The sequence below is a fragment of the Meles meles genome, chromosome 1 (genome assembly GCF_922984935.1).
Source record: "Meles meles chromosome 1, mMelMel3.1 paternal haplotype, whole genome shotgun sequence".
Taxonomy (NCBI): Eukaryota; Metazoa; Chordata; class Mammalia; order Carnivora; family Mustelidae; genus Meles; species Meles meles.
In genome coordinates this window covers 51,111,001-51,135,414 of record NC_060066.1, presented here as the reverse complement: position 1 = coordinate 51,135,414, position 24,414 = coordinate 51,111,001, and the positions used below count along the sequence as shown (strand labels likewise).

The following is a 24,414-nucleotide window of genomic DNA, read 5'->3' as shown; positions in this document are numbered from 1 at the left end:
TCAAGTCACTCACCGTTTATGCAGTCAGGCAGAACCTCTTGTGTCTTTGGCTGTAACATAGCCAATCATATGTGTAGGTTTGCTGCCTCTCATTTTCTCTTCTAAGAGAGATAAAATACGAATTTTCATAAAACAAGAGGACAAATGATGGCAGAAGAAAGATGAAGATAAAAAGTTTCCCAAGGAAGTTCAGGAAAGTGGAACTGTTCTTTCTGAGAGTATGAGGAAGGCTTTAAATTGAGCTAAAGGAGAAGTAGGTTTGGGACATAGAAAGAATTCCAGGCAAAAAGAGAACTATGGGAACTAAGAGGGTCAAGAACAGTATTTAGTGTTTTGGGATCTACTCCATTTGACTGGGATACATAAAATGCATAAATGAGCTGGGGTAGATCAGGATGGAAGGAATTAGGTCAAATCATAGAGAGATTTGAATACAAGTGAAGACTTAATTCTTTATTCAGAGGGCAGTGAGGAGATTTACTGGAATGTGAGGTCAAATCTTAAAAAAAGGTATATGAGTTCAGATCATTTAGTGAAATCAATCTGGCCACTATTTAGAGATTGGATGACAAAGAAAAGAAGATTTTTGACTTACTCATTCTTTCCCAAAATCTCTCCTTTATTTTGACAGCTCCAAAACATTATTTTATTCAGGAAACGGTTTTATGTGGACTACCTACTCATTTGTTCATTTACAAGGATTTATTTTAATGGAATTATCTTTGAAATGATGCTGCAAGTTCTTGTGGCATACCAAAATCCTTGACCTTGGTGAGTCACAGCTTTAGTACTCTTTCAGCCAAATAGGAAGGAAAAATTAGGAAGCTAAATTAATTTCTTGTAGTTCTTTACATTCTTGTGCATATCTATGGGGTTGGGGGGTGGAAGGAGAGGAGTGTTCAGGTTCCTCTAGAATAATCCATATATTAATAGTTTGATTTATTTTTGGCTCCTTCTCCTTTTGAAACTGCCTTATTCAGGTTTTTTGAAGAATTAAACTCTCAGGGCACCTGGGTTGCTGAGTTGGTAGATCACGCGTTTGACTCTTGGTTTCTTGGTGGTAAGTGGAAGCCCCAGGTTGGAGAAAGAGTTCAATTAAAAAAAAAAAAGAATTAAACTCTCAATATGTAACATATTCGTGCAACAAAATTTTTTTTTAAGATTTATTTATCTGAGAGAGAAAGAAAGGAGGGAGGGGCAGAGAGAGAGGGAGAGAATCTCAAACAGACTCCCTACTGAGAAGGGAGACTGGGAGTTGGTCCCGTGACCATTGAAATCACAACCTGAGCTTTTTTTTTTTTTTTTATTAAAGATTTTATTTATTTATTTGACAGAGAGAGATCACAAGCAGACAGAGAGGCAGGCAGAGAGAGAGAGAGGGAAGCAGGCTCGCTGCCGAGCAGAGAGCCCGATGCGGGACTCGATCCCAGGACCCTGAGATCATGACCTGAGCCGAAGGCAGCGGCTTAACCCACTGAGCCACCCAGGCGTACAACCTGAGCTTTAAAGCGAGAGTAGGATGCTCGACCCACTGAGCCACCCAGATGCCTCATTGTGTTACAAATTCTTAAGACAACTCTAATTTACCTATTTTTTTAGGTTTTGTATTTTAATTCCAGTATAGTTAACATACAGTGTTATATTAATTTACATATACAATATAGTTATTCAACACTTACACACATTACTCAGTGTTCATCATAAGACTTTAATTTAAATTCTATACTTAAAAATAAAAGAATATCAAAGAAAAAGTTTTGCATTTAGTAGCAAGTCCCGTTAGGCCAATAATGTTAGAATATATACGAATGTGCTAGAAGGGTTACCTTAGATTCTAAAAGCTAATAATAATAATAATAATAGTATTTAATAATCTTTTAAATACTTTTATGAAGAGCTAAGTGAATATTAAAAAGTAAATATATGCAATTAGCAATATTTAGTACAAAATATTCAAATGTAAATTATATTTATATATTACTTTTACTAATAGATCTTTTAACCGTTTTTTAATTTTGGGGTGTTTTAACAAATGGAATCTCCTACTTTATTTGATTTTTTTAGAAGAAGAATCTTTATATGATATTTTAAATATAATATCCAGTATTCTATGTATTTAATTTTTGTGTGTGTGTTCATTTTGTGCACATTTCATATGAAGACTCTATATTATGAGAATAGGTTCCTTTTGTATGAACTGTTTATGTTATTGGTATTAATTTTTTTATAAATAGTATCATCACTCAAGGTATTATAAGGCAAATTTTTAAAAACCTCTGCTTAAAAGAATAAAATAGAATTTGGTTAATTTTCTATTGAGATTTTATTTATCCACCTGATAGAGAGAGAGAGAGACAGAGCACAAGCAAGGAAGAGGGGCAGAGGGAGAAGAAGAAGCAGACTCCCCCCTGAGCAGGGACTCTGGCATGGGGCTCTATCCAAGGACCCTGGGATCATGACCTGAGCCAAAGGCAGATACTTAACTGATTCAGCCACCCAGATGCCCCAGACTTTGGCTTATTAATATGAAATCCCTGTTCCTTTTAAAGTGACTCCTAATTCAGGGAGTTATTGTTTCTGATGGCATTAAGAATCTCTATTATGAGATTCTCTTTATTCTGAGGTATGGGATGAAATAAAAGATGGATTGATTTCCTATTTTAATAATTGATTAATAAGTAATAATAAATGTATTAATAATATATGTATTAATAATTAATAATAAATGTATTAATTAGTTATAATCTGTTTTATAACCAGGAAATTGGGTAAGTACATATTTATGAGCAAACTGAATGGTGCTCAGTACATTTTCCAGCTCTTTAAAGCATTGTATATATGGAATAAGTTCCTCCAATGGAACTTACTACCTATGAGATATCTTTGCAATTGTAGTATGTAATAATCTCCCAAGCTTATCTCGATTTTTTGTCTATCTTGATTTCTTGATTTTTGAAGGTGACCAGTCCAGTCTCATGACACTGTAAACGAGCATCTCTGCGGGTTGCCTGGGTGGCTCAGTCAGTTGAGCATCTGACTCCTGATTTCTGATTGAGTCATGACTTCAGTGTCCTCAGATTTGAGCCCTGCATGCACATGAGCGCTATCCCTCTCTCTCTCTCTCAATAAATAAATAAGTCATAAAAAAGAAAGAGAGAGAGAGAGAGAAATAGATCTCCGTAAATGTACTTTCTGCAAGTGTGTTTTCTGAGGAAAATTTGGTTTTTAGAAATATCTTTATAAGGTTTGTATGGCGAATGTGATAGATATGGTACTCAGCTATCTTTCCTTGAAGTCAGTAAATAGAAAAACCACTGATGTAAAGGTAACTGTATTTTAAAAACAATTAAAAATGTATAAAACAAGTTTAGACTGATTAGAAAATTGTCTAGTATAAAATTTCTGAGGGCAAATTGCTCTAGCTTAGTGAAGGGCTAGAAAGATAGAAAATTGTGTTTAGACATATGCAGAAGAAACTATCAATTTTTCTTTTATGAGGATTGTGATTTATGATAGTTTCTTTTCTTTTAAAGTGAGGATTGTGAATTGTGAATAATTGTTAGCTGGTAAATTAGACAATAAGCACAAAAAGAAATTTCTGGTAAAGAACATGACTTTTTTTTTTTTAAAGATTTTATTTATTTGACAGAGATCACAAGTAGGCAGAGAGGCAGGCAGAGAAAGAGGAAGCAGGCTCCCCGCTGAGCGGGAGCCCAATGCGGGGCTGGATCCCAGGACCTTGCGATCATGACCTGAGCCGAAGGCAGAGGCTTTAACCCACTGAGCCACCCAGGTGCCCTAAGAACATGTTTTTTTTAGCCTTGTGGCTAAAGGACTTACTTGAGGTATGGTCTCTAGGATTTTTTTTTTTTTTTTTTTTTTTAAGCTTACTGCAGTTCCTGTTGTCTCTTTACTTTGGAGTGGATTGAGTCAGTTGTATTGATGAATAAACACTTTCATGAAAGCATATCATGTTGGCATATTCTAGGTTGAATGCACAATATGTAAAATTATTACTTAGTCAAAAGACTTAAAATACAGAGGATGTTCAGTTTGGCAGTAAGGTTACTAAGTGATACAAGGTGAAATATAAAACAGTTTAAGAGGTCAGAAGGATTATACTAATAACACATTCGTTCAACAAATATTTGAGTTATTATGGCTATGTGTCAGGGGCTAAAATGGACAAAAATGGATAGTCTCTGACTTCCTGCATCTTACAGTCTGAGATCAAGTTGGGGTAGGGGAGACATACAGGCATATGAAACAGTCCATATGGGAAATTGCCAGTAAGGAGAGGCACGTGGTAGTAAAGGAGCCCTTAGCAGAGGTTTCTGACCTGAATGGAGAGGTCAGAGGCAAGCTGATTAAAATGTGAGAAGAATGTCATTCTGTTTCATATGTCCAATTGTTTATGTGTATCAAGGGAAAGTTACCATTGAATCATTTCTAGATAATACTTTTCTCAACCTACTAAATAGTCAAAACACTTTTCAAGTCCCCACTTCTATGCACAATGCTTTAACTCTTTTGTGGAAGATCTTGTATTGTATTCTGAAAAGATCAAAATCAAGAAAGTTGAAGTATTTTATTCTTCAGCTTTTTGAAAATTTCATCAAATTTCTATTCCTTCAGCTTTTCCTTCCCTTTTCTTTTCTTTCTTAAATCATTCTTCCCTTGAGGTTAAGAGAAAGGTTTACTTGATAATAATTTCTAAAGATTTTGAGCCTGTGTCTTATTTCTCCTGATACCTGAAGGTTCTTGTCTCCCATTTACCATCTTTTCCAACCCCTGTCTATCGATAACAGTATCTTTCTTCCCTCATTGCCTCATTTCGCAAATACATTTACTCTAGTTATAAAGATATCCATGGAAGGAGAGCAGACCCATTTGTTGTGCTCTCCCAGGCTTCTGATGTGTTATTGATTGGAGAAAATGTTGGAGCTATGCAATGACGAAGCAACTGCTAGAAGGAGTACGCCTTAGAAAGAAGTCTCCATTCAGTTTTGAACATTTTCTGTTTGCAAAGCTCCGGTAGGTAACTGCCATAACCACACCTGGACTTCAGCTGCAAATGTATCTGTAGCAAAACGAGCTCTGCAGCATTCGATTTTTATATGGTTATTAAGGCGTGGTTTTGGAAAGTGAGGATTCAGGGAGATAATACAGAATAAAAGGAACACAGGGAAGGCCTTCATGTTCCTTACACAGGGTAAAATGTTGTGATAAAAGTTTAGGGTCATACTATGCCACTTTCTTTGCTTCTGTCGGATCCACGTATCCTTTTGTAAGATACAAACTGTACTCATACTTTATTTTCTTGAGGAAGTCTGAACTCGTTCTGTTCGTATTGTCTACATGATGGCTGTATTTGTCATTTTAACCTCACACATGGCCTTCTATTTTTTTACATGGTTCATGTATCCACGTGTTTTCTTTTTAACCACAATGTAAGTGCTAGGAGACAGTGTCTCCTTTAGTATGTAGCCCTGTGTCTTTCTTACCATAAACACTCTGTATGTCTAAATTTACTTATGGGGACTTCCAGTTCCCTCGTATAATCACTTTATGCAATGACAAAAATACTAAGCAGTTTTTTGAAAGTTGAATTTCAGTGAAAGAATTGGATTATGGCTTCACAGAAAGTGACTTTCAGCATTTCATCTTGATTCTCCTAGCAAAGACAGTATTTCTTGCGTTATTTCTTATAGAACGACTATCAGCAATATTTTTAACTCTCTTCAGAATCCAGAGGAAGATATGACTCCTGTCAAAAGGCTTCAACAATCATTGCATCTGACCAAACATGAATAAGAATATCAGAATTGAATTTCCTTTTTTTTAATAGATGAGGACTAATTCTCACTATTTTTTATTGTTTCCAATGAACATGTTTGTTGAACTTTTGAAAAATTTCACAGATAAAACATTTCACTCTTTCCCCTTTTTAAGACTCCCTTCTCATTTCTTTCAAGCATGAAGTCTTGGTGAACAGTTATCGGGTAAAGCCTTTGCCATACAGAGAATGTATTAATGTTGCCGATTACAAATTTGATTTAAAAACCAAAGAATTTTGGGGTGCCTGGGTGGTTTGGTTGGTTAAGCCTCTGCCTTCGTCTCAGGTCATGATCTCGGGGTCCTGAGATTGAGCCCCATATCAGGCTCTTTGCTCAGCGGAGATTCTGCTTCTTCCTCTGTCTGCCGTTCCCCCTGCTTGTGCTTGCTCTCTCTGTCAAATACATTTAATAAAAAATCTTTATTAAAAACTTTTATAAAGAAAACCAAGAGTTTTATGTATGCTGATATGTGTATCACTTATTTTCCTTAACAAAAGCTGCCTCTGTGTCCACTCAGAATACACTGATGGAGGACTACTAAGACTGTAAATGCATCCTGATTAAAATGGTAAAAAGAATGTATCCAGTGGTGAAAATTTATTGCCAAATGGAGGAAAGACAATGATGAATAAATTAAAAATACAAAGCAGTATAACATGTGCTCTGACAGAGGGAAGCAACTGAGTGACGTAGGAGAACAGAAAAGGAAATCTAATTAAATGTCTAAATGAAAATAACTGTAATAGCCACTTTGCTATGGTAATTACTTTCTACACAAGCAAAAATGCTAAGCAGTCTATCAATAGTGTCTATATGTCACAATCATCTATTTTTGCTTTAAAATTTACAAATACTTGGCCCTACCTTTAATAAGACAAATCAGAATTCTTGGGGATAGAAACCATTCCTCTAAAAAGCTCTAGATGTTACAATAATGAGTTTTCTAATTAAAATGACCATGCACCTGTTTGTGCAGGACAGTCTTGGAACACTCACATTCCCTCTCTCTTCCTCTCCCCGCACCACCTGGCACATTTTTTGCCCTGAGGTTCTCTCCTTCAGGTACTCTCTGCAGGCTGTGTTACCACGGCCTCCCATGTCCCTTCTGACACTACACACAGGGGGCTGCACATGTCTTGTGGAGTCCTCTTAATCTCATTCACCTTCACAAACAATCCCTTATTAAACTATCTTAAATACCCCCAATTTTGCGTACCATCCTTTTCCCAAAGATCTTAACTGTCCATTATCACCATATACCAATGTTACGTGATGATTGGATGCTTAAAATGAGGTTCCGGTTTTGAATGCAGAAATCAGTCTCTCATGCTTCCTCCCATAGACATTGTAATCCAAGATGGACAACATAGCATAAACTTTTATATATCACAAGTAAAGTATGGGCCAAGCATTTCATTAAACACAATAGAGATACATGTTTCTTTTCCCGGAGTAACTGGAAACTGTATTTAGGATTCAAGTAGTACCTGACATTCAAAAACTAAGGATTAGTGTCACTTTGGAAAATAGTGAGTATAGTTCTTCTCTTCTCCTTTCCTTTCCTTTCATTTACTTTCCCTTTCTTTCTCCCCTCCTCCCCTTCCTCCCCTCCTCTTTCTCCTCTCTCCTCCCCTCCCTTTCCCTCCCCTCCTCTTCCTCCTCTCTCCTCCCCTCTTCTTTCTTTTTCTTTCTTTCTTTCTTTGTAATAAGTTATTTCAAATCATGTTATTTCAGGGGAGACTGGGTTGCTCAGTCGGTTGAACATTTGCCTTCAACTCCAGTCATGATCCCAGGGTCTTGGGATGAGTCTGGAGTCAGACTCCTTGCTCAGCAGGGAGCCTGCTTCTCCCTCCACCTCTGCCCCTCTCCCTGCTTGTGCACTTGCACTCTCTCTCTCTCTGATAAATAAATAAAATCTTTTTAAAAAATCATTTTATTTCATATCTTTAAGATAGTTGATGGTTTTTGACGTCTTTGTTCTGGAAGCTCGTTTATTGTTGGCATAATTAGTAATTATACCTATATGAGAGAAGAAATATTGTACAGCCAGAAGTCCACTTTCTCTCTTTGGATTACTTGGCTGCTGTTTGTACTGTTGCCCGCCTCCCAAGTGTGATTTCCAGACATTAAAAACAAGGTTATCATATCATTAAAGGGTACTCAAGTATCCTTTTAGTCTTCAGAGTAGATTATGGAATCTGCTGAAGGTTCAGAAACATGAACCACTTCAGATCATCAAGGCACAATTTAATGTCCAGTGGTCATTATAGACTAAATTTGGCTGAAGTTAGAACTTGCATCCTGAGATTTGGAATTCAAAGCTGATTTGAAAAAATCCATACTGATGCAATAATAGCATTATGAACTAACCTTACTGAAGAGAGAGAGAGACAGGATGAGTACAATAGTGCGCACGTACTGGGAACTATTGTTGTTTCTAAAAGAATTTATGTCAATTAATTCACACATATTTCTTGAGCACCTAGGATATGCCCTGCTTGTAATAATTAACAGTGTTTTCTAATTTAGTTGCCTAACACATATGAACTAGTTGACCCATGGTGACTAACTCTTGGCCTCTAGCTATTACTGTTGTCAAATAAATGGGCTTTGATTATTAATTATATTTAAATCTATATAAACAATAACATTATTCTGTACTGTTCAAGAAATACCCATCTAATATACATTTCAAATCTGTAACATTATGAAAAGCTGGAAAAGATAAAAGAGAAAGGTATGCTTTGATTGTACCTAACTCATGACTATGACTCATCATCATTGTCAAAAGGAAACTAAAATGGGTTAATGTTCTGGAGTTTGACTGTACATTTGTGCTAATAGTGATCTTGTCTCAGTGAGGGGAAAATGCTTACTTTAAGATCTGTCTGCAGGATTCCCTTAGGAAGACAACTGTCTTTGTTTAGGAATGCACCTTAATGATTGCCTTTGGCTTTGTAATTAAGGACTTGTGTGCACATCCTAAATTGGATAGAAGAAGAAAAACAACTTAAAAGCTTGGTAGGAGAAATTACTCTGTAGAAAAATATACAGGGAATTTTGGAGGATTTAGGCAAATAAGTCAAGAGGAGATAAAGAAAAGAAAGTCAAGAAAAGAAAGTAGTAATAAGCTAGGGTTCAACATGGAAGGAGAGTGTTGGAATTCTTACTGGTCTTAAAAGAGAAGCCATTTTCTGAAGGTGCTACTAGAAGGTAGAAGGACCAGTAATAGCAGAAATGACTTTTCTATCCCTACAGATTGCTGTTTCTGAGCAATAAAGCACAAACATGAAAGTGTGCCCAATGTAGATTTAATAATCTTGGTTGTAATTAGTTTCCTCTGCAACTGATGGATGGCCTTATAAAGTGAGGAGCTAGTAAAATAAAAGTGTTCAGGGAAAAAGGTTTAAAATAAGTTGAATATTTCCGTGTTCTGTTAGTATTTTTTTACATAGTATAATGTTTTTGTTTTTAGAGTGGGAGTGGGGGTTGGGGACGGTGGCAGACCTGAGCCAAAATCAAGAGTTGGACGCTTAATCAACTGAGCCACCCAGGCTCCCCATACTAGCATAATATTAATGTCATCTGAGTTTACAGGTCTCTGAGCATATTTGCTACAGAATATACACCAGCTATTATGAAGAGCACTCTTGGAGTTCACTGTGCCAACAGAAGGAGCTGTAGAAAAGCCTTGGTCAGAGCAAGGACAATTAGAATCTGAGAACAAACCATTTTTAAGACATTATTTGTGCCATAAACATTCTACCACCTCTAAAAGTTACCTGAGCATTACTTGATTAATCTAAATTTCCAGTGATATTCCAGTGATTAGGCTATTAATATATTTGCAGATTTTCAGGTTTTAATTAAAAATATGCTTAATTATTTAAAGACAAATTTTAAGAACCTGAATTTGGCATTATGTTATTAGTTAAACTTACTAATACTTGAATTTGAAACTAGTTTATATACAGTTAGATATCCTTAGATAGTTTCTAGTTTTGTTTTTTTTTTTTAATTCATAGTAAATACCTGAGCATTAGCCAAAATGGTAACTCTAGGACTTAAAATCTTTGCTTAAATATATTACCAACAAAACAAGTCCATTAAATAAAATGGTTCCTTTGATTTAAAGAGGCAGTGGTTTCTTCAACAACTGCTTTGTTAGTCCCTGTACAGAGTAAACACATTTATTGTTGGCTAAAGTATATACTTAACAAAGATAAGAAGGACCAGAATCTAGTCTTCCTTGTTTTTTTAGCATACCCTTCATGGAAGAATCTCAAACTTTCTCACTGAGAATCCAGACATTGATTAAAATCTAGTCCCTTGGAGATTTCTATTTTTAAAAGATAAAATAATATTGTAGGGTGTTAGAAATACCCTATCTTACTTGAGCACTGTTGTATAAACATATGCAGTTGTCAACCCTCATAATATTGAATATTTAAGTGCTAATTCTTAATGTATGTTAATAATACCTAACTTAAAGGAAAAAAAAAAACAACCCTGAAATTTTAAAAAAAGGAACTATCTTATAATATTGTTCTAGAACCTTATATCCAAAACTTGGAAAACTTACACATCATGGGTTTTCTTTAGATAATATAATGCTTATGCTTTACTTTAGTACTGAAGCACTGAAATTAACAAAACCACAATAAAAAAAAACAATAAATCCTTTGACTAGCATTACTGAGAATAAAAGAATAACATCTTTTATTTTCTTTTTAAAATTTTCCAGATGAGTTTACTTATGATAGTATCCCATATTAGATAACATTTTTGAAAAACAAATCCTGTGTAGCAAAGTTTTTTCTATCTTCGGTCCTATGGCCTGTACTGAAAGTGCTTTGCTGGTGTGGTTATAATGACTGTTTAGTACAACCCTTGTAACTCTGTTTGTGACCTTGTTGTGTGCTCATTTATGCTCAAAGAACAGATTTGTTTTTTACTAGTAAGTGATTGAACTTTTTATCTGTACTCTTCAGCACCAAATAGCTGCTTTTAAGTTCCATTCAAATTTGAGCAACATTAAAAATCTCCATTGGTCCATAATTGCTACACTCAAGGAGCTGAATAACTCATAAAAAGATCAACAGAACATAGACATACAGCAAAGAGCTGTGCGTATCAGGAACTATGTTTTTCAGTAGTGTTTCACAGCACTTGATTTTATTTTTAAAATTGTTGTAGAGAACCATGTGTCTGTTTCATCTTCATTTTTGTAGATATAAAATGATCTCCACTAAAGCACTCATGATTAGAAGAATTGCATTATAATTAAATAATTTAATGTGCCATGGCACAAGTTTAATAGCATTTGCACTTTTATCAGAAATAATGACACCCTTGTAAGTCACTGATTCACTATTTAGAAATAAAAGTCCTAAGCAGATTTTCCCAGTGAACGTAGCCCTTTAGATTTTATGCTTAGATTAGTAAGATATTTAATACCTTATTTTCCGGTATTGTGTCTAAATAAACCTCCTTAAGGCAAATGATAATAATTTTGTGATTCTTCGCTGTACAGTATGCTTTTAAAAGATCTTGAGAGAACATAAACCAGAGGATTAAAATAAAATCAACATGAAATTTAGTATTCATAGAGATTTACCATTTAAAATAAATGTAGAAGAATTTGTTCCAATTTCTTTTTTTAAAAAGATTTTATTTATAATTTATTTGAGAGAGACAGACAGAGATAGTGAGAGACAGCATGAGCAGGGTAGCGAGGGAGAAGCAGGCTTCCTGGGAGCATAAATCTCAGGGTCCTGGGGTCATGACCTGAGCCGAAGGCCACTGTCACTTAACCGACTGAGCCACCCAGGCACCCTATTTGTTCCAATTTCTAATTGCAGATTTCAGTGTTACCTCTAAATGTGATTTTATTTTCCTTTACATTCCTCTATAAGGTAGTATGATGCTTTGTAAATACTCTAAAAAGTAGATCTTAAAATTTTTGCTCTGGAGACTAGAGACCAGATTTTCCAACACTGTCATTGGCATATCACTTTTTCCTTTCATCTTCTTCTTGGGAGGAGAGTATTAGTTGCTGCTGCAGTGTAGACCCTATGAAGTCACTAGACATCTGAGTGTCTGTGGTCAATCAGGCCATGATGCTGTGACTGATGACATTCTCAGGATGCTAATACTCCAAAAATTTTAACGTCCCCTTAATAGTCCTCTGCTCTCTGTGTAATAATAACACAAATGAGTGCAAATCACCTAAATAATGTTCCTTTGTCCTTAAGCTTAATTCTGCTTGTATGTAACCATGCAAGGACATCATCAGCTGGAGGGTGGGAAATGTAATAATTGATGAAAAAGGATGAGATGATTAATTGGGAGGGCAATTATCACCAAGGAAGAACAGAGAGATAGAAGCTATTACATTTTTCAAAATTGTTAAGAGGCGAAACAGATGAGCTTGGAATAGAAAGCCATTTCTGAACAAGAGCCTGCCGTTTTTATATGCATTGTCCTTTGCCAAGATAAGATATATAGTTTTACTGTGGAGTATTTCATACATTCTTTAATTCATCCATCTCATGTATTTTCTGTTTCTGCCTTAATGTATAGGTTGCCATTTGAATAGACATTACTGAATTACATCAATTCAGAGACGTCAATAAAATAATTTTCCCATTTTAATATTTCTTAAAAATTAAGATCTGCTTTTAAATTGGTATCTGTTTAACGCAGCTTCTCTTTCCAGAAAAACCTTGATTGAGTTGACAGGTTTTCTTGAAATACATAGCACCTTAGAAATCAAGAAGAAGGGATTATCCAATAAACTCATTCATTTAACAAATATTTATCGAGCGCCCACTCTGCCAGGAATAAGGCTAGAAGCTAAGAAAGTTATAACAAGGACAGAGAAGGTTTCAATCTTCCTAGAGTTCTTGAAGGTAAAGTAAATTACATATATATTTAAACAATTAAATAGAACACAGTCTAGTAAGTTACTACTGCAGCATAATGCAGCTATATTTAAAATGCTGTAGGATAACCGAAGAGGAAGTTAATAATTCTGGATGTGCTATTCAGAGGAGAGAGAACTCATCAAGTGGAAGGATACCAGGCAAGGGAAAGAACATAAGCCAAGTCAGGGAGGTGTGAAATGTCAGGGTGTGTACAGGGAATGATGAGTAGTCTAGTAGAACTGTTTCTCTTAAACATGAATAATGAACAGAGCACTTAAAGAGGAAAGAAATAGCTTGCCAATCTGTACTATTGACTTAAATTATTTTTATATTTTTATATATGTAGTATTTTATATATGTAGTATTGACTCAAATTATTTTTGTATTTTTACAAATGTTACCACATTTGTAAAAATACAAAAATAATTTCTTTTATTCTATAGCAATAAAAGTCCCAAATGTATTTATTCATTATATGGAAATGAAATTATGAAACCAATTAAAACCTAATTATCAACATTAATTTGAAGTGGTATGTGAGTGTTATTTTGGAGCACCGTGAGCAACAATGAAGCAATGAACTATTTTTTTAACTAGTTTAATCAATGATCTGTGAATTGGATAAGCCAATCAATCTATCTTAAAATATGACATTGTTGGGGCACCTGGGTGGCTCAGTGGGTTAAGCCGCTGCCTTCGGCTCAGGTCATGATCTCAGGGTCCTGGGATCGAGTCCCGCATCGGGCTCTCTGCTCGGCAGCGAGCCTGCTTCCCTCTCTCTCTCTGCCTGCCTCTCTGTCTGCTTGTGATCTCTCTCTGTCAAATAAATAAATAAAATCTTTAAAAAAAAATATGACATTGTTGTAATTATGACTAAAAATGGCTAGTGTTGTTTTTTTTTTAAGATTTTATTTATTTATTTGACAGAGAGAAATCACAAGTAGGCAGAGAGGCAGACAGAGAGAGTGAGAGGAAGCAGGCTCCCCACCAAGCAGTGAGCCTGATGCGGGACTCGATCCCAGGACCCTGAGATCATGACCTGAGCCGAAGGCAGCGGCTTAACCCACTGAGCCACCCAGGCGCCCCAATGGCTAGTGTTTTTGAGTGCACAATTTACAGACACACACACACACTCTGCACCAACTTTTCTTCCAGCAATGTCTTACTCTCGCAAAACAAAATAGCTTCGCATACATTTTTATGGATGGCCTCTTCCTCTCTGTTTCTCCACTCAGGCATCTTTGCTGACTTATCCTCTTGCCCTAACTTCCTAATATTGGGGTTCTATCCTTGGTTCTGTATACTCTATCCTTTGACAATCTCATTTAGTCTGATGCATTTCATTTTTCTTTATATCCTGGGAACTATTACATTTTTATATCCAATCCAGACTTTTCTCCCATACTCCAAACTCATATACTAAACTACCCACTTGGCATCACCACCTGGGTGGTGAGTGGACCTCTCCAACTCATCATCTCCAAATCTGAATCTCTGATCTTCTCGCCAGTGTTGCTCTTTTATAGTGTTCATCATCTCAGTTAATGACAATTCCATTCTTACAAATTATTCAGGACAAAAACCATGGAGTTTTCTTATTTTTTTTTTTTTCTCATCTCAGATCCAAAACCTTCTAGGAGATTAAATGGGTTTAGCTTCAAAATGTATCCAGCATGGGGCACCAAAGTGGCTCAGTCGATTACGGGGGTAGACTCGATTTCGGCTCAGGTCATGATCTCAAAGTCCTGGGAGCAGGTCCCGGGGCTGGCTCTGTGCCCAGGGGGGAGTCTGCTTCCTCTCCCTCTATCCTTCCTCCTCCCCACCACACAAGTAAATACACAAACCTTTTAAAAAAAAATGTATCCAGAATGAAGCCTGCTCTCCCAGTTTTCACTGTTATTACTCTTGCCAAGCCACCATTGTGCCTTGCCTGTATTTTTGTAATAGCTTCCTGTTCAGCCTCCATTCCTCTGTGCTTACTTTCCTGTAAGCCATTACAACGTATTCTCAAGAAAGCTGCCACTGTGTTTATTATGTGAGTTATCATGCCACTTCTCTAATTAAAAAAAAAAAAAGCTTCCTTTTTTTCTGAGTAAGAGTTAGAATTCTGACAATGACTTACGGAACCCCACACCATCTGCCCCCTAGTTCTTCATGTGATCGTGTATGCCGGTAGTGTGCGAAGGGTATTAGACACACAGAGCAGAGTATTATTAAGACTTCCCTCCTCTCTTCAACAAAACGTGCTCAGTAACAGCCATGAAATGAAATGAGTTATCATAAAGGCCAAAAAAGAAACCAAAACAGTGAAATTTTTTCTATTATTGAACTTACTGTGGGTGGGATACATATATCTGTACATGTATATACGTATCTGTATCATGCCAGTATATATAAAGAATTGAAAAAATAAAACAAGTAAGTGTTCAGTACAAAAAAGACATTATTTCTAAACTGTATTAATATATTTTTTGAAAAAAAGGAGAAATACACCAACATTTTATTTACAACAATAAGTAATAACATTGTGTTTTCTAGTTTTAACTTCTACAAATTTGCGATGATGGTCCAAACTCATTTTTTTGGTATATTCATGCTTAGGAGACAATATAAATGTAATTATTGGTCTATCTATGCCCATATTTACTGAAAGAACACTTTTATTAGTTTTGATTTTAAAAAACTACACATAAATGATATACACAAAAGCAGAAAAAATTCTTAATATGAGACTAAATCTGAAAGAGATGCATAAAAATTCCATTTAACAATAAATTTCAGAAAATTTACAAATGCATAAGAACAACAGGTCGTTCATTGAATGACAGTGGTGAAGTAACTCAAATTTGGTTTATTTCTATACCCAAATCATTCTTGTTTATATATAACCTACCGTTTGAGTGCAGGCATATATAGTATCACAGTGGCTGGAGGGATGAACTGTGCCTAACGTGGGTTCACTGATCTAAAACTTCACAAATGGAAATGAAAAGGAACTCTCTTGGAAGGAATACTTATGCATCTGATGGTATAATAAAATTATTTAAATTAATGTAGAATACAATGTGTTTTTTTCTTTTTAAAGACAAATTATAAAATACGGCCATAGCAATAATAAAACATGAAAATTCAAAAATAACCAAAGCAGTTGTTTAGAACTTAGACAGACCAAGAATTTTTTCAGGAAAGGTATTCTTCACTGGCACTGGTTGGAATGATCTGCACCCAAGGGTATTGCTCCCACTGCTCTATCCTTGCTATGCTCCTGTATTATGGGATATGTATTATGGGATAATAGTAAGAGAACTGGGATTAATACACTTCAGTAGAATTCTTTGGATACAGAAGTCAAGTTCTGCTTTCTGCACTTCTACTTTGACTGAATCTTTAATATATGATAAATACGCTGTGTAACTGGTAGTTGGTTAATACAAAAAGACCTTTAAAATATGAAAATATTTCCTAGCCTCTTATATAGCTCAGGGGTCAACAAAGTATGGCCCAGAGGTCAAATCTGGCCTGCCACCAGTTTTTGTAAATAAAATTTTATTGGAACACAGTCATGCTAATTCATTTGCATATTATCTATGGATGCTTTTAAGCTTCAGTGGCAGAATCGAGTAGCTGAAACAAATATCAAATTGCCTGCAAAGCCTGAAATTTATACTGTCTGTCCCTTTACAGAAGAAGTTTACAAACATCTTCTCTTTTACATTGTGTACAAGAATTGGGTATTAAACTTTATAATATATTTATTGAACTGTGTTAATGAGAAACAAAAGCAAATAAAATTGATCCAGTTTGGCTAAGACATATGCAGCAAGTGATTTACTATCAGAGAAAAGTGTGATTGAGGCAACAGTGTTTTTTAAAAGGATTGTGAAGTCAGCAGAGAAAAGATGTTTATATCCATAGAGTGAGATTATGAAACATTAACTCTGTGTTTGCATTAATATTGGAAACAAAACAGCATTTATAGAGAGAGAATGATTGAAGTGTTAGCATCCGTGCAAGGTAGAGTAACAGGAAATAATTTATCATGAGTTGATTTATAACTTCACTTTACAGAGACAGTTATTTCCATGGTACAAATACTTCATATCTGAAAATGATTGTAGCAAATGGGATTTTTTTTCCTTCAGCATAAGTTGTCTGACCTGCTTCACAAGTTCAGTACTACAGATATGGTTGAATATTGTACCTGTCCAATTAACTGCATGACTTATCACGTATACACTTGAGCAAAAAACTTAATACCAATGTTTTGAGGTTTCCTCAACATCCAGAATTTCTATGGGTTTGGAGGCTTTGTTAGTGTCAAGAACACACTGATAGATACCTGGGAACCCAGTACCCCAGAGGTGCCCATTTTCAAATGCCCTGGTTCCTACTATTGCCCTTGTTCCTGAATATAGAGCTTCAATCTTCTCTGGGCCCTGGATGAACCTCTGAGCCTTGCCTTTTTTCTTCCCAGGTGGCTTCTTGGATTCTTTAAGTTGAGGTTATTTCCTTCATTAGATTCATTACCAAAGGACAATTGGTTGTGGCAGTTTTAGTCAGACTGGGGAAGGCCAAGTTATTCCCTGCTCCCTAGTCTCAGAAGGATGATTACGTGCCATACATTGACAGACTGAGAGGGTCACTTAGTTGACTCTTACAAAGAAGATCATTTCCAAGATCATCCTGTGCCCATCTTGGAAATAAGTGGGCTATAGCTTCTTGTTTCTAAAACAATATTTAACATCTACCTCACAGGTAATACCTGGAAAAATTCCTGGATCCAGCAGCTTTTAGTTGGTGTTGTAATGTTTCTTCTAGGCACTGAAGCCTGGACCTGTTTAATAAGAATACACAGTCAATGAGAACAGACAAATCAGTTAAGACATTTGACTGTGGGGAAATGCAGGAAAGGAAGTCAGGGGCTACAAGAGGATTTGGAATGAGAACGCATATTTATTATGTGAAGGAAATGGATGTTTTCAAGAATATTTTTTAGCAAGAAAACTATGAGCATAATTTCAGATGAGGGCAAATTAGGGAAACTTTTAAGTTTGAGAATGGCTGCAGGTGGTGAACAATTTTTGTGAAGGGAGGGAAGATAGAAGAATCCTGGAAGAATCATTCAAAATGTCTTGAATTTATAATCATATACGTTTCTAATGTTCATTCATATTTTTAGAGATCTTCATGTAGAGGAAGGATTTCATTTATTTCATAGTATTTTGTAAATAGAACTGAAGATCCCAGGGAGGCGTTATGAGGAATCAAAACTTGGGAGAACTTTTTCCCCCAAAATAAGAATAATTTTTATCATTTCCCCCAATATTATGTAATTAATGTGTGGTAATAACTTTAACACATGAAGGAAAGTATAAGTAGGAAAATTTTAAAACTCTGAAGTCCCAATATAAAAAGTCTTTTTTGCGAACTGTCTTCTATACTGCTTTCTCTGTAAATATCCCCATATATACAGGTGAGGTAAATGGAAGCATATCATACATGGTATTTTCATCAGCATAATTTTTAAAATAGCCTTAAAAATGTGGCTCACTTTTCTTTTCCTCATTTCCTTGCACTTCATAACCTTACCTTTCCCCAACCCAGATAACCACTATTAATGATACCATATGTCTGTCTGAAACGTAGAATCATTTTAGTATTCTCACTACCATTTCCTACTTTCCTGGGATATAATTAAGGAAATCTTGCACTATACAATTATTTTCTTGTAAGTTCCTTTTATTTTTGTCTAGATGTCACAAAACTTTCTCTGGAACTTTACCAGGATATGCCTATGTATACTTCTTGGGAAAAGAAAAAATCTTGCTTGGAATTAGTATTTTTGTGATGCAAAATTAAATCTTTCTTTAACCTAGGAGTTTTTTTATTATTATCTTTTGGATTTATGTCTCTTCTTTATGAGTTAATGTGTTTCCCTCTCATATGTCTTGTATTTGTGTTTTCTGTCTCCTGGATTTTTTATGACCTTCTCATTGTTCTATTTCCCTTAATTATTTTATCTTTTTACATGTTAACTGTATTTTGAAAAATCTATCTTGCTTCTCAGGAATGAACAACATTTTGTCTTTTAGTTCCTCAAATTCTTAAGACTTTATGCTGGATTTTTTTACTTAAGGGGCTTTTCCTTCTTTCCTTCCATGCACAAAATGACATGGTGGAAACCTAAGTGCATATAATTAAGTGAAAGAAGCCAATTTGAGAAGGCTACATACTGTCTGATTCCAACCATTGACATTCTGGAAAAGGTGAAGCTTGTAGGGACAGGTTTTTTTGTTTGTTTGTTTTCTCTTCCTCCCCCACGTCCTCTTTTTCTTTTCTTTTTTTAAAAAAGATTATTTATTTATTTATTTATTTATTGGAGACACAGAGAGCACGATCAGGGGAAGCAGCAGACAGAGGGAGAGGGAGAAGCAGGCTCCCCGCTGAGCAGGGAGCTGACGCAGGACTCGATTCCAGGACCCTGGGATCATTACCTGAGCTGAAGGCAGACGCTTAACCAGCTGAGCCACCCAGGCATCCCAGTCTATAGATGTTTTAAAAAGACATTTTTACACAGAGTGTAAGTGTAAGTGTAAGTGTAGGGTCACAGTGGAATTGAGAGGAAGGTACAATTTTCATAGGTTCCCTACCCCCCAAAATGCATAATCTTCCCTATTAGCAACATCTTCTACCAGTGTGGTACATTCATTACTATTAATAGCCTATGTTGATGCATTTATAGTTATCCAAGCCCATAATTTACATTTATGGTCCCCTTGTGATGTTGTACATTCTGTTGATTTGGACAAATATAGAATGACATTCTATCGTTACAGTATCATCAGAGTATTTTCACTTCCCCCAAAATTCTCTGCATTCCACCCATTCACTACCCTCTCAACCCCTAGCAACCACTGACCTTTTTACTGCCTTCAGAGTTTTTCCATTTTCAGACTGCCATATGGTTGGGAATCATACAATATGTGACCTTTTCAGATGACTTCTCTCACTTAGTAATATCCATTTAAGTTTCCTCCATGTTGTTCATAGCTTGATAGCTCAGTTCTTCTATTCAGTTCTTCAGTTCTTCTGTTCAGTGTTGGATAATATTCCATTATCTGGACGTACCACAGTTTATGATCCACTTGCCTACTAAAAGACATCTTGGTTGCTTCCAAGTTTGGCAAGAATGAATAAAACTGCTGTAAGATTTTTTTGTGGACATCAAATTTCAACTCATTTGAGTAAATACCAAAGAACTATGTGCAGATTTTTGTGTGGACATCAAATTTCAACTTTTTTGAGTAAATACCAAGGAACGTGAGAAATAGATGGTATGATAAGAGTATGTTCAGTTTTGTGAAAAACCACTAGTGTTCCAAAGTGGCTGTACCATTTTGCATTCTCACTTGTGATGAATGAGAATTTCTGTTTCTCCATACCCTCACCAACATTTGATGGTGTTAGTGTTCTGGATTTTGACCATTCTAATTGCTGTGTAGTCTTGTGTTTTTATGATGATGTCATGGTTGCTGTGGAAGAAGCAAATAGTCCAAGAGCACTTATAACTCATGACACTTTCCAATTCTGTCTCTATTTGAGCACTAGATTCAATCACTTATGTTTACTTCCTAGATCCTCTTCATTTTACTATTTTTTGTAATATTATGAAAAATAATTTTACTTTAAAAAAAAGGATTGTATTTCTATGAGAGAGAGAGAGAGAGAGAGAGCATGAAGGAGGAATTGGGTTAGGGCAGAAAGAGAGGGAAAAGCAGACGTCGCACTGAGCAGAGGGTCTGATGTGGGGCTTGATCCCAGGACCCTGAGATCATGACCTAAGCTGAAGGCAGATGCTTAACTGAGCCACCGAGCTGCCCCCAAAATAATATTACTTTTACAGCTAAAATTTTTCATACAAATAAGGCATTTTTCTAGAAGTCACACATATAGTATCAGTATGTAACTTAGAACTATAAGACAACCAACTTCTTTTAGAACTCTAACATCATTACTTGTCAAAAACAAAGTATTAATTTAAGAGAAAGCAAGATTCAAGTATATTGTAGTGAGACTTTTTTCTCTTCTACCTTACTTTTTAAATTGTAGCAAAAGCAGATTCATGGTTTGAAAAAAGTAAAAATAAATGATATATAATTAAATGTAACTTTTCCTTTCCAAACCCAGAACAATAATCCCTGCCCTTAGAAGCAAGCACTCTTAAGAAATTTAGAATTCAATTGTATACTAAAACAGAGCTTTTAATAGATTTGATTATAAAATATTTTTTGCAAATATATATATACTGTATTATATCCATGCTTCAAAAGCAAACAAACAGAAACCTCAATAAATCCTCCTTTCAGACTTCTTTTGCTTAGCATTTAAAATCTCCACAGTCTGACCTTAATTTATCTTTTCAGCAGATCTCCAAAGTACTTCTTTATATGGATGTATTGTATGCATCAAACTGAATATTCTATGAAGCTGTTCATGTTTTTTTAATCTGTTGAAATCCCTTCTCTTTAACTCAGCATTCAAATGCCTCAAGCTCCATAAACTATACTGGATACCATAAGAAGATTGTGTTTCCCCCTCCTATGAATACTTATAATACAAATGACTATATATTATATAGACAAATGAATACATCTTTAACAAGGCATTACATATAAGAGTTTCTTGTGTTATCTTCATATTTATGGTTATATTTGCCCTTTAATAGATTATAAACTCTCAGAGGGGGTCCCACTATTATATAATTTCAACACCTACTTACAGTAAACACAACACATTTATATTTGACATACACAATCAAAGACTAAGATTTTCAGTTCAGCTCAGAGCAAATTTCCCCAAGAAAACTGACCAGCAAATGAGCAAATAGTGCATGCTTTATATGCCTTTGTTAGAAGTTCCTAAAGTGGTACACAGATTCTGTCTCTTTCTGGGATGATTAGAACAGTGTGGAGAGATGCAAAATATTGTGAGACATCAATTTGAAAAGTGTCATTTTGATTTTGTGATGGTTTATTAAAATTTATTGATTTAAAAAATTCTGTTTTTAGTACTCACTACTTTTTAATTTTCATTTTTAAAAGTTCATCAAAAGATGGCATTTTAAAGAAACATACCTTGAAATAAAAATAAGTAATTTCATAATTTTCTGTACTTGTCTGGCATGTGGAAATTTTTAGGAACAAGTAGCTAATTTATTCATGTAAGGCATATGGTATTTGAAATTGTTTTAACTCTCTCACTGACCTTTCATCTTCATTTACCATCACTCTGAAAACTTTAGGTAATTATCTTTTTTTGTCTTACTTTTTACAACCTAAAATTAAGAAGAGTTTTGTATTTTTCTCTTCTAACCTTTGTCTCTTTTTCACTAATACGCATAGAAGCAAATGCATAAGGAATCCCTTCAAAAGAAGCAGAGAGGATGGGGAAACTATGAGTTACCAGTTACTAGTCAGTATTTGGTATTTTGTGGTTGAAAGATAATAGAGACTTTGAAGATAGACTACTTCACTGCTCACTAACTATGTGCTTTTTTTTTTTTTTAAGATTTTATTTATTTATTTGACAGACAGATCACAAGTAGGCAGAGAAGCAGGTAGAGAGAGAGGAAGGGAAGCAGGCTCCCTGCTGAGCAGAGAGTCCGATGTGGGGCTGGATCCCAGGACCCTGGGATCATGACCTGAGCCGAAAGCAGAGGCCTTAACACACTGAGCCACCCAGGCACCCCAACTATGTGCTTTTTTAAAAGTCAGGGACTTCTCTGAGGCTTCATCTGTTTACTTCTAAAATATGTTACATAGTTTGGTAAGATTTAAGCTACCTACAGATACACGGTGAAAGCACTATGTCTGACACATGGAGGTACATATTGATTGACTATTATCTGCCTTTTCTACTAGAAAATGTGCTCTTTGAGGTAAAGCAAAGGATTTCAGTCAGCGAGACTTTAATTGCCAAATACAAACAAAAATTGCCAAATGCAAACAAAAGCAATACTGAATTCATTATTCTTTTCGTTTTGTTATTTTAGGTTTAGCCATGGTCTTTCGATTACGCTATTCAGACTCAAGTCTCTTTTCTGTGCAGACAAAGCAAGGTATGGAAGGACTGGTCATGTATGGAATGTCAAATACAGTCATGGTCCAGTGTTGGCAAGCCAGTTTGTCCTGTCACCAGGTGTTCAGTTTTGGTTTGGGTGACAACATTTGGAATGCTGTAGATTCCCTCTAAAGGAAGTTTGACAGTATGGGCAGGATCTTGTCCCTTTCAGTTTTGTTTAGATGCTTCTGTAGTAATCAACTCACAATCCTGGCTTTATTGGCATGATTCTCTAACCAAGCAAATGAAGCTACTAAGCATATACTTAAATCATTTCAAAAAATAATAGAATTCTCAGAATGAACCTCTTAGTGAAGCAACATTAGATTATCTATATCTATAAAAAAATTGTGATTGTATCCTTACATATAAATATCTATGAATATCTGTCTAAATAGCTGTCCATCCATATATATTTAAATATCTGCACGTGTATGCCTCTAGCTCTGACTCAGATCTTCCAAGAATGTTCCACAACTCATTCAGTTGTATCCAAGATTATATGATTACAGTTTTATCTTCCACCTTCTCGTGTTTTTGGCATTTATTGTAAATAATCAGTGTAGTGATAGGCTAGTTTCAGTATTTTTATCCATGGTATTATGGACCCTAAATACATGAAAACAGAAGTCTTCTTGTTTCTATTGGAATTCCCAAAGAAGCTAACGAAAGATGAATGTAAGAACCCAAGTATGCCATTATATATAGATGCTTGAGTGCTCAATATTCTAATTCAAACTCTGAAAAAACTAGACCATGATAACCACTTAAACTCACAGTCTGAGGTGAAGCTTCTTACCATCCATTAAAACTTCTTGAGATTGGGGCACCTGGGTAGTTCAACGGGTTAAAGCCTCTGCCTTCGGCTCGGGTCATGGTCCCAGGGTTCTGGGATCGAGCCCCGCATCGGGCTCTCTGCTCTGTGGACAGCCTGCTTCCTCCTCTCTCTCTCTCTGCCTGCCTCTCTGCTTACTTGTGATCTCTGTCTGTCATATAAATAAATAAAATCTTAAAAAAAAAAAAACTTCTTGAGATCCTAGTACCTTCTGGTAGTAGGTAGAGAGCTAATAAGTACCGCAACATGGTATAGAAGCTCATTTCAATGATACCACTCTCAAACTCGCATGTTGAGGCAGAACAAGGGAGAGGGAACTTAGAAGGCTCATTTTAAGTCCTGCACCAATGTACTCACTCAGGTCCATATGAGAGGGAGCTAAGTATGGGTTTTTACCTTTCACAACATCGTGACTACACCTACTAATAGCTGTGGTTTATTCGACGACTCTAAATTCACCAATTTAACTACTCTTTCCTGATTTGTACATATGTGTAGAGTGGAAAGAGGATTTTGGATAAGGAAGTTAACTTTCTACCCTTTCAAAATGTACCAGAGTCTTAACATTAAGTAAGTAGGGATAACACTGTATAGATTATTAAGTGTTTTCTTTCTTCTCTATCATATACACCATTTTAGAAGAGGGAAAGAATGCTTTTTAAGTTTGCTTATATTGTTGATGAGTAAAGAAATCGTC

At 35.5% G+C, this 24,414-nt stretch overlaps 1 protein-coding gene across 9 annotated transcripts in view; it reads left to right on the top strand.

The window, feature by feature from the left end:
• RALYL (RALY RNA binding protein like) overlaps positions 1-24,414 on the top strand; it is a 698,485-nt gene that overhangs the window by 270,281 nt on the left and 403,790 nt on the right. The window contains exon 1 of one of the 9 annotated variants that reach the window (XM_045994270.1): positions 22,826-22,880. The exons of the other annotated variants lie outside the window; for them this stretch is intronic. The gene's annotated coding sequence lies outside the window, so the exon portion shown is untranslated. Of the gene's footprint in view, positions 1-22,825; positions 22,881-24,414 lie in introns of those variants that run through there. 9 annotated transcript variants of the gene reach the window in all.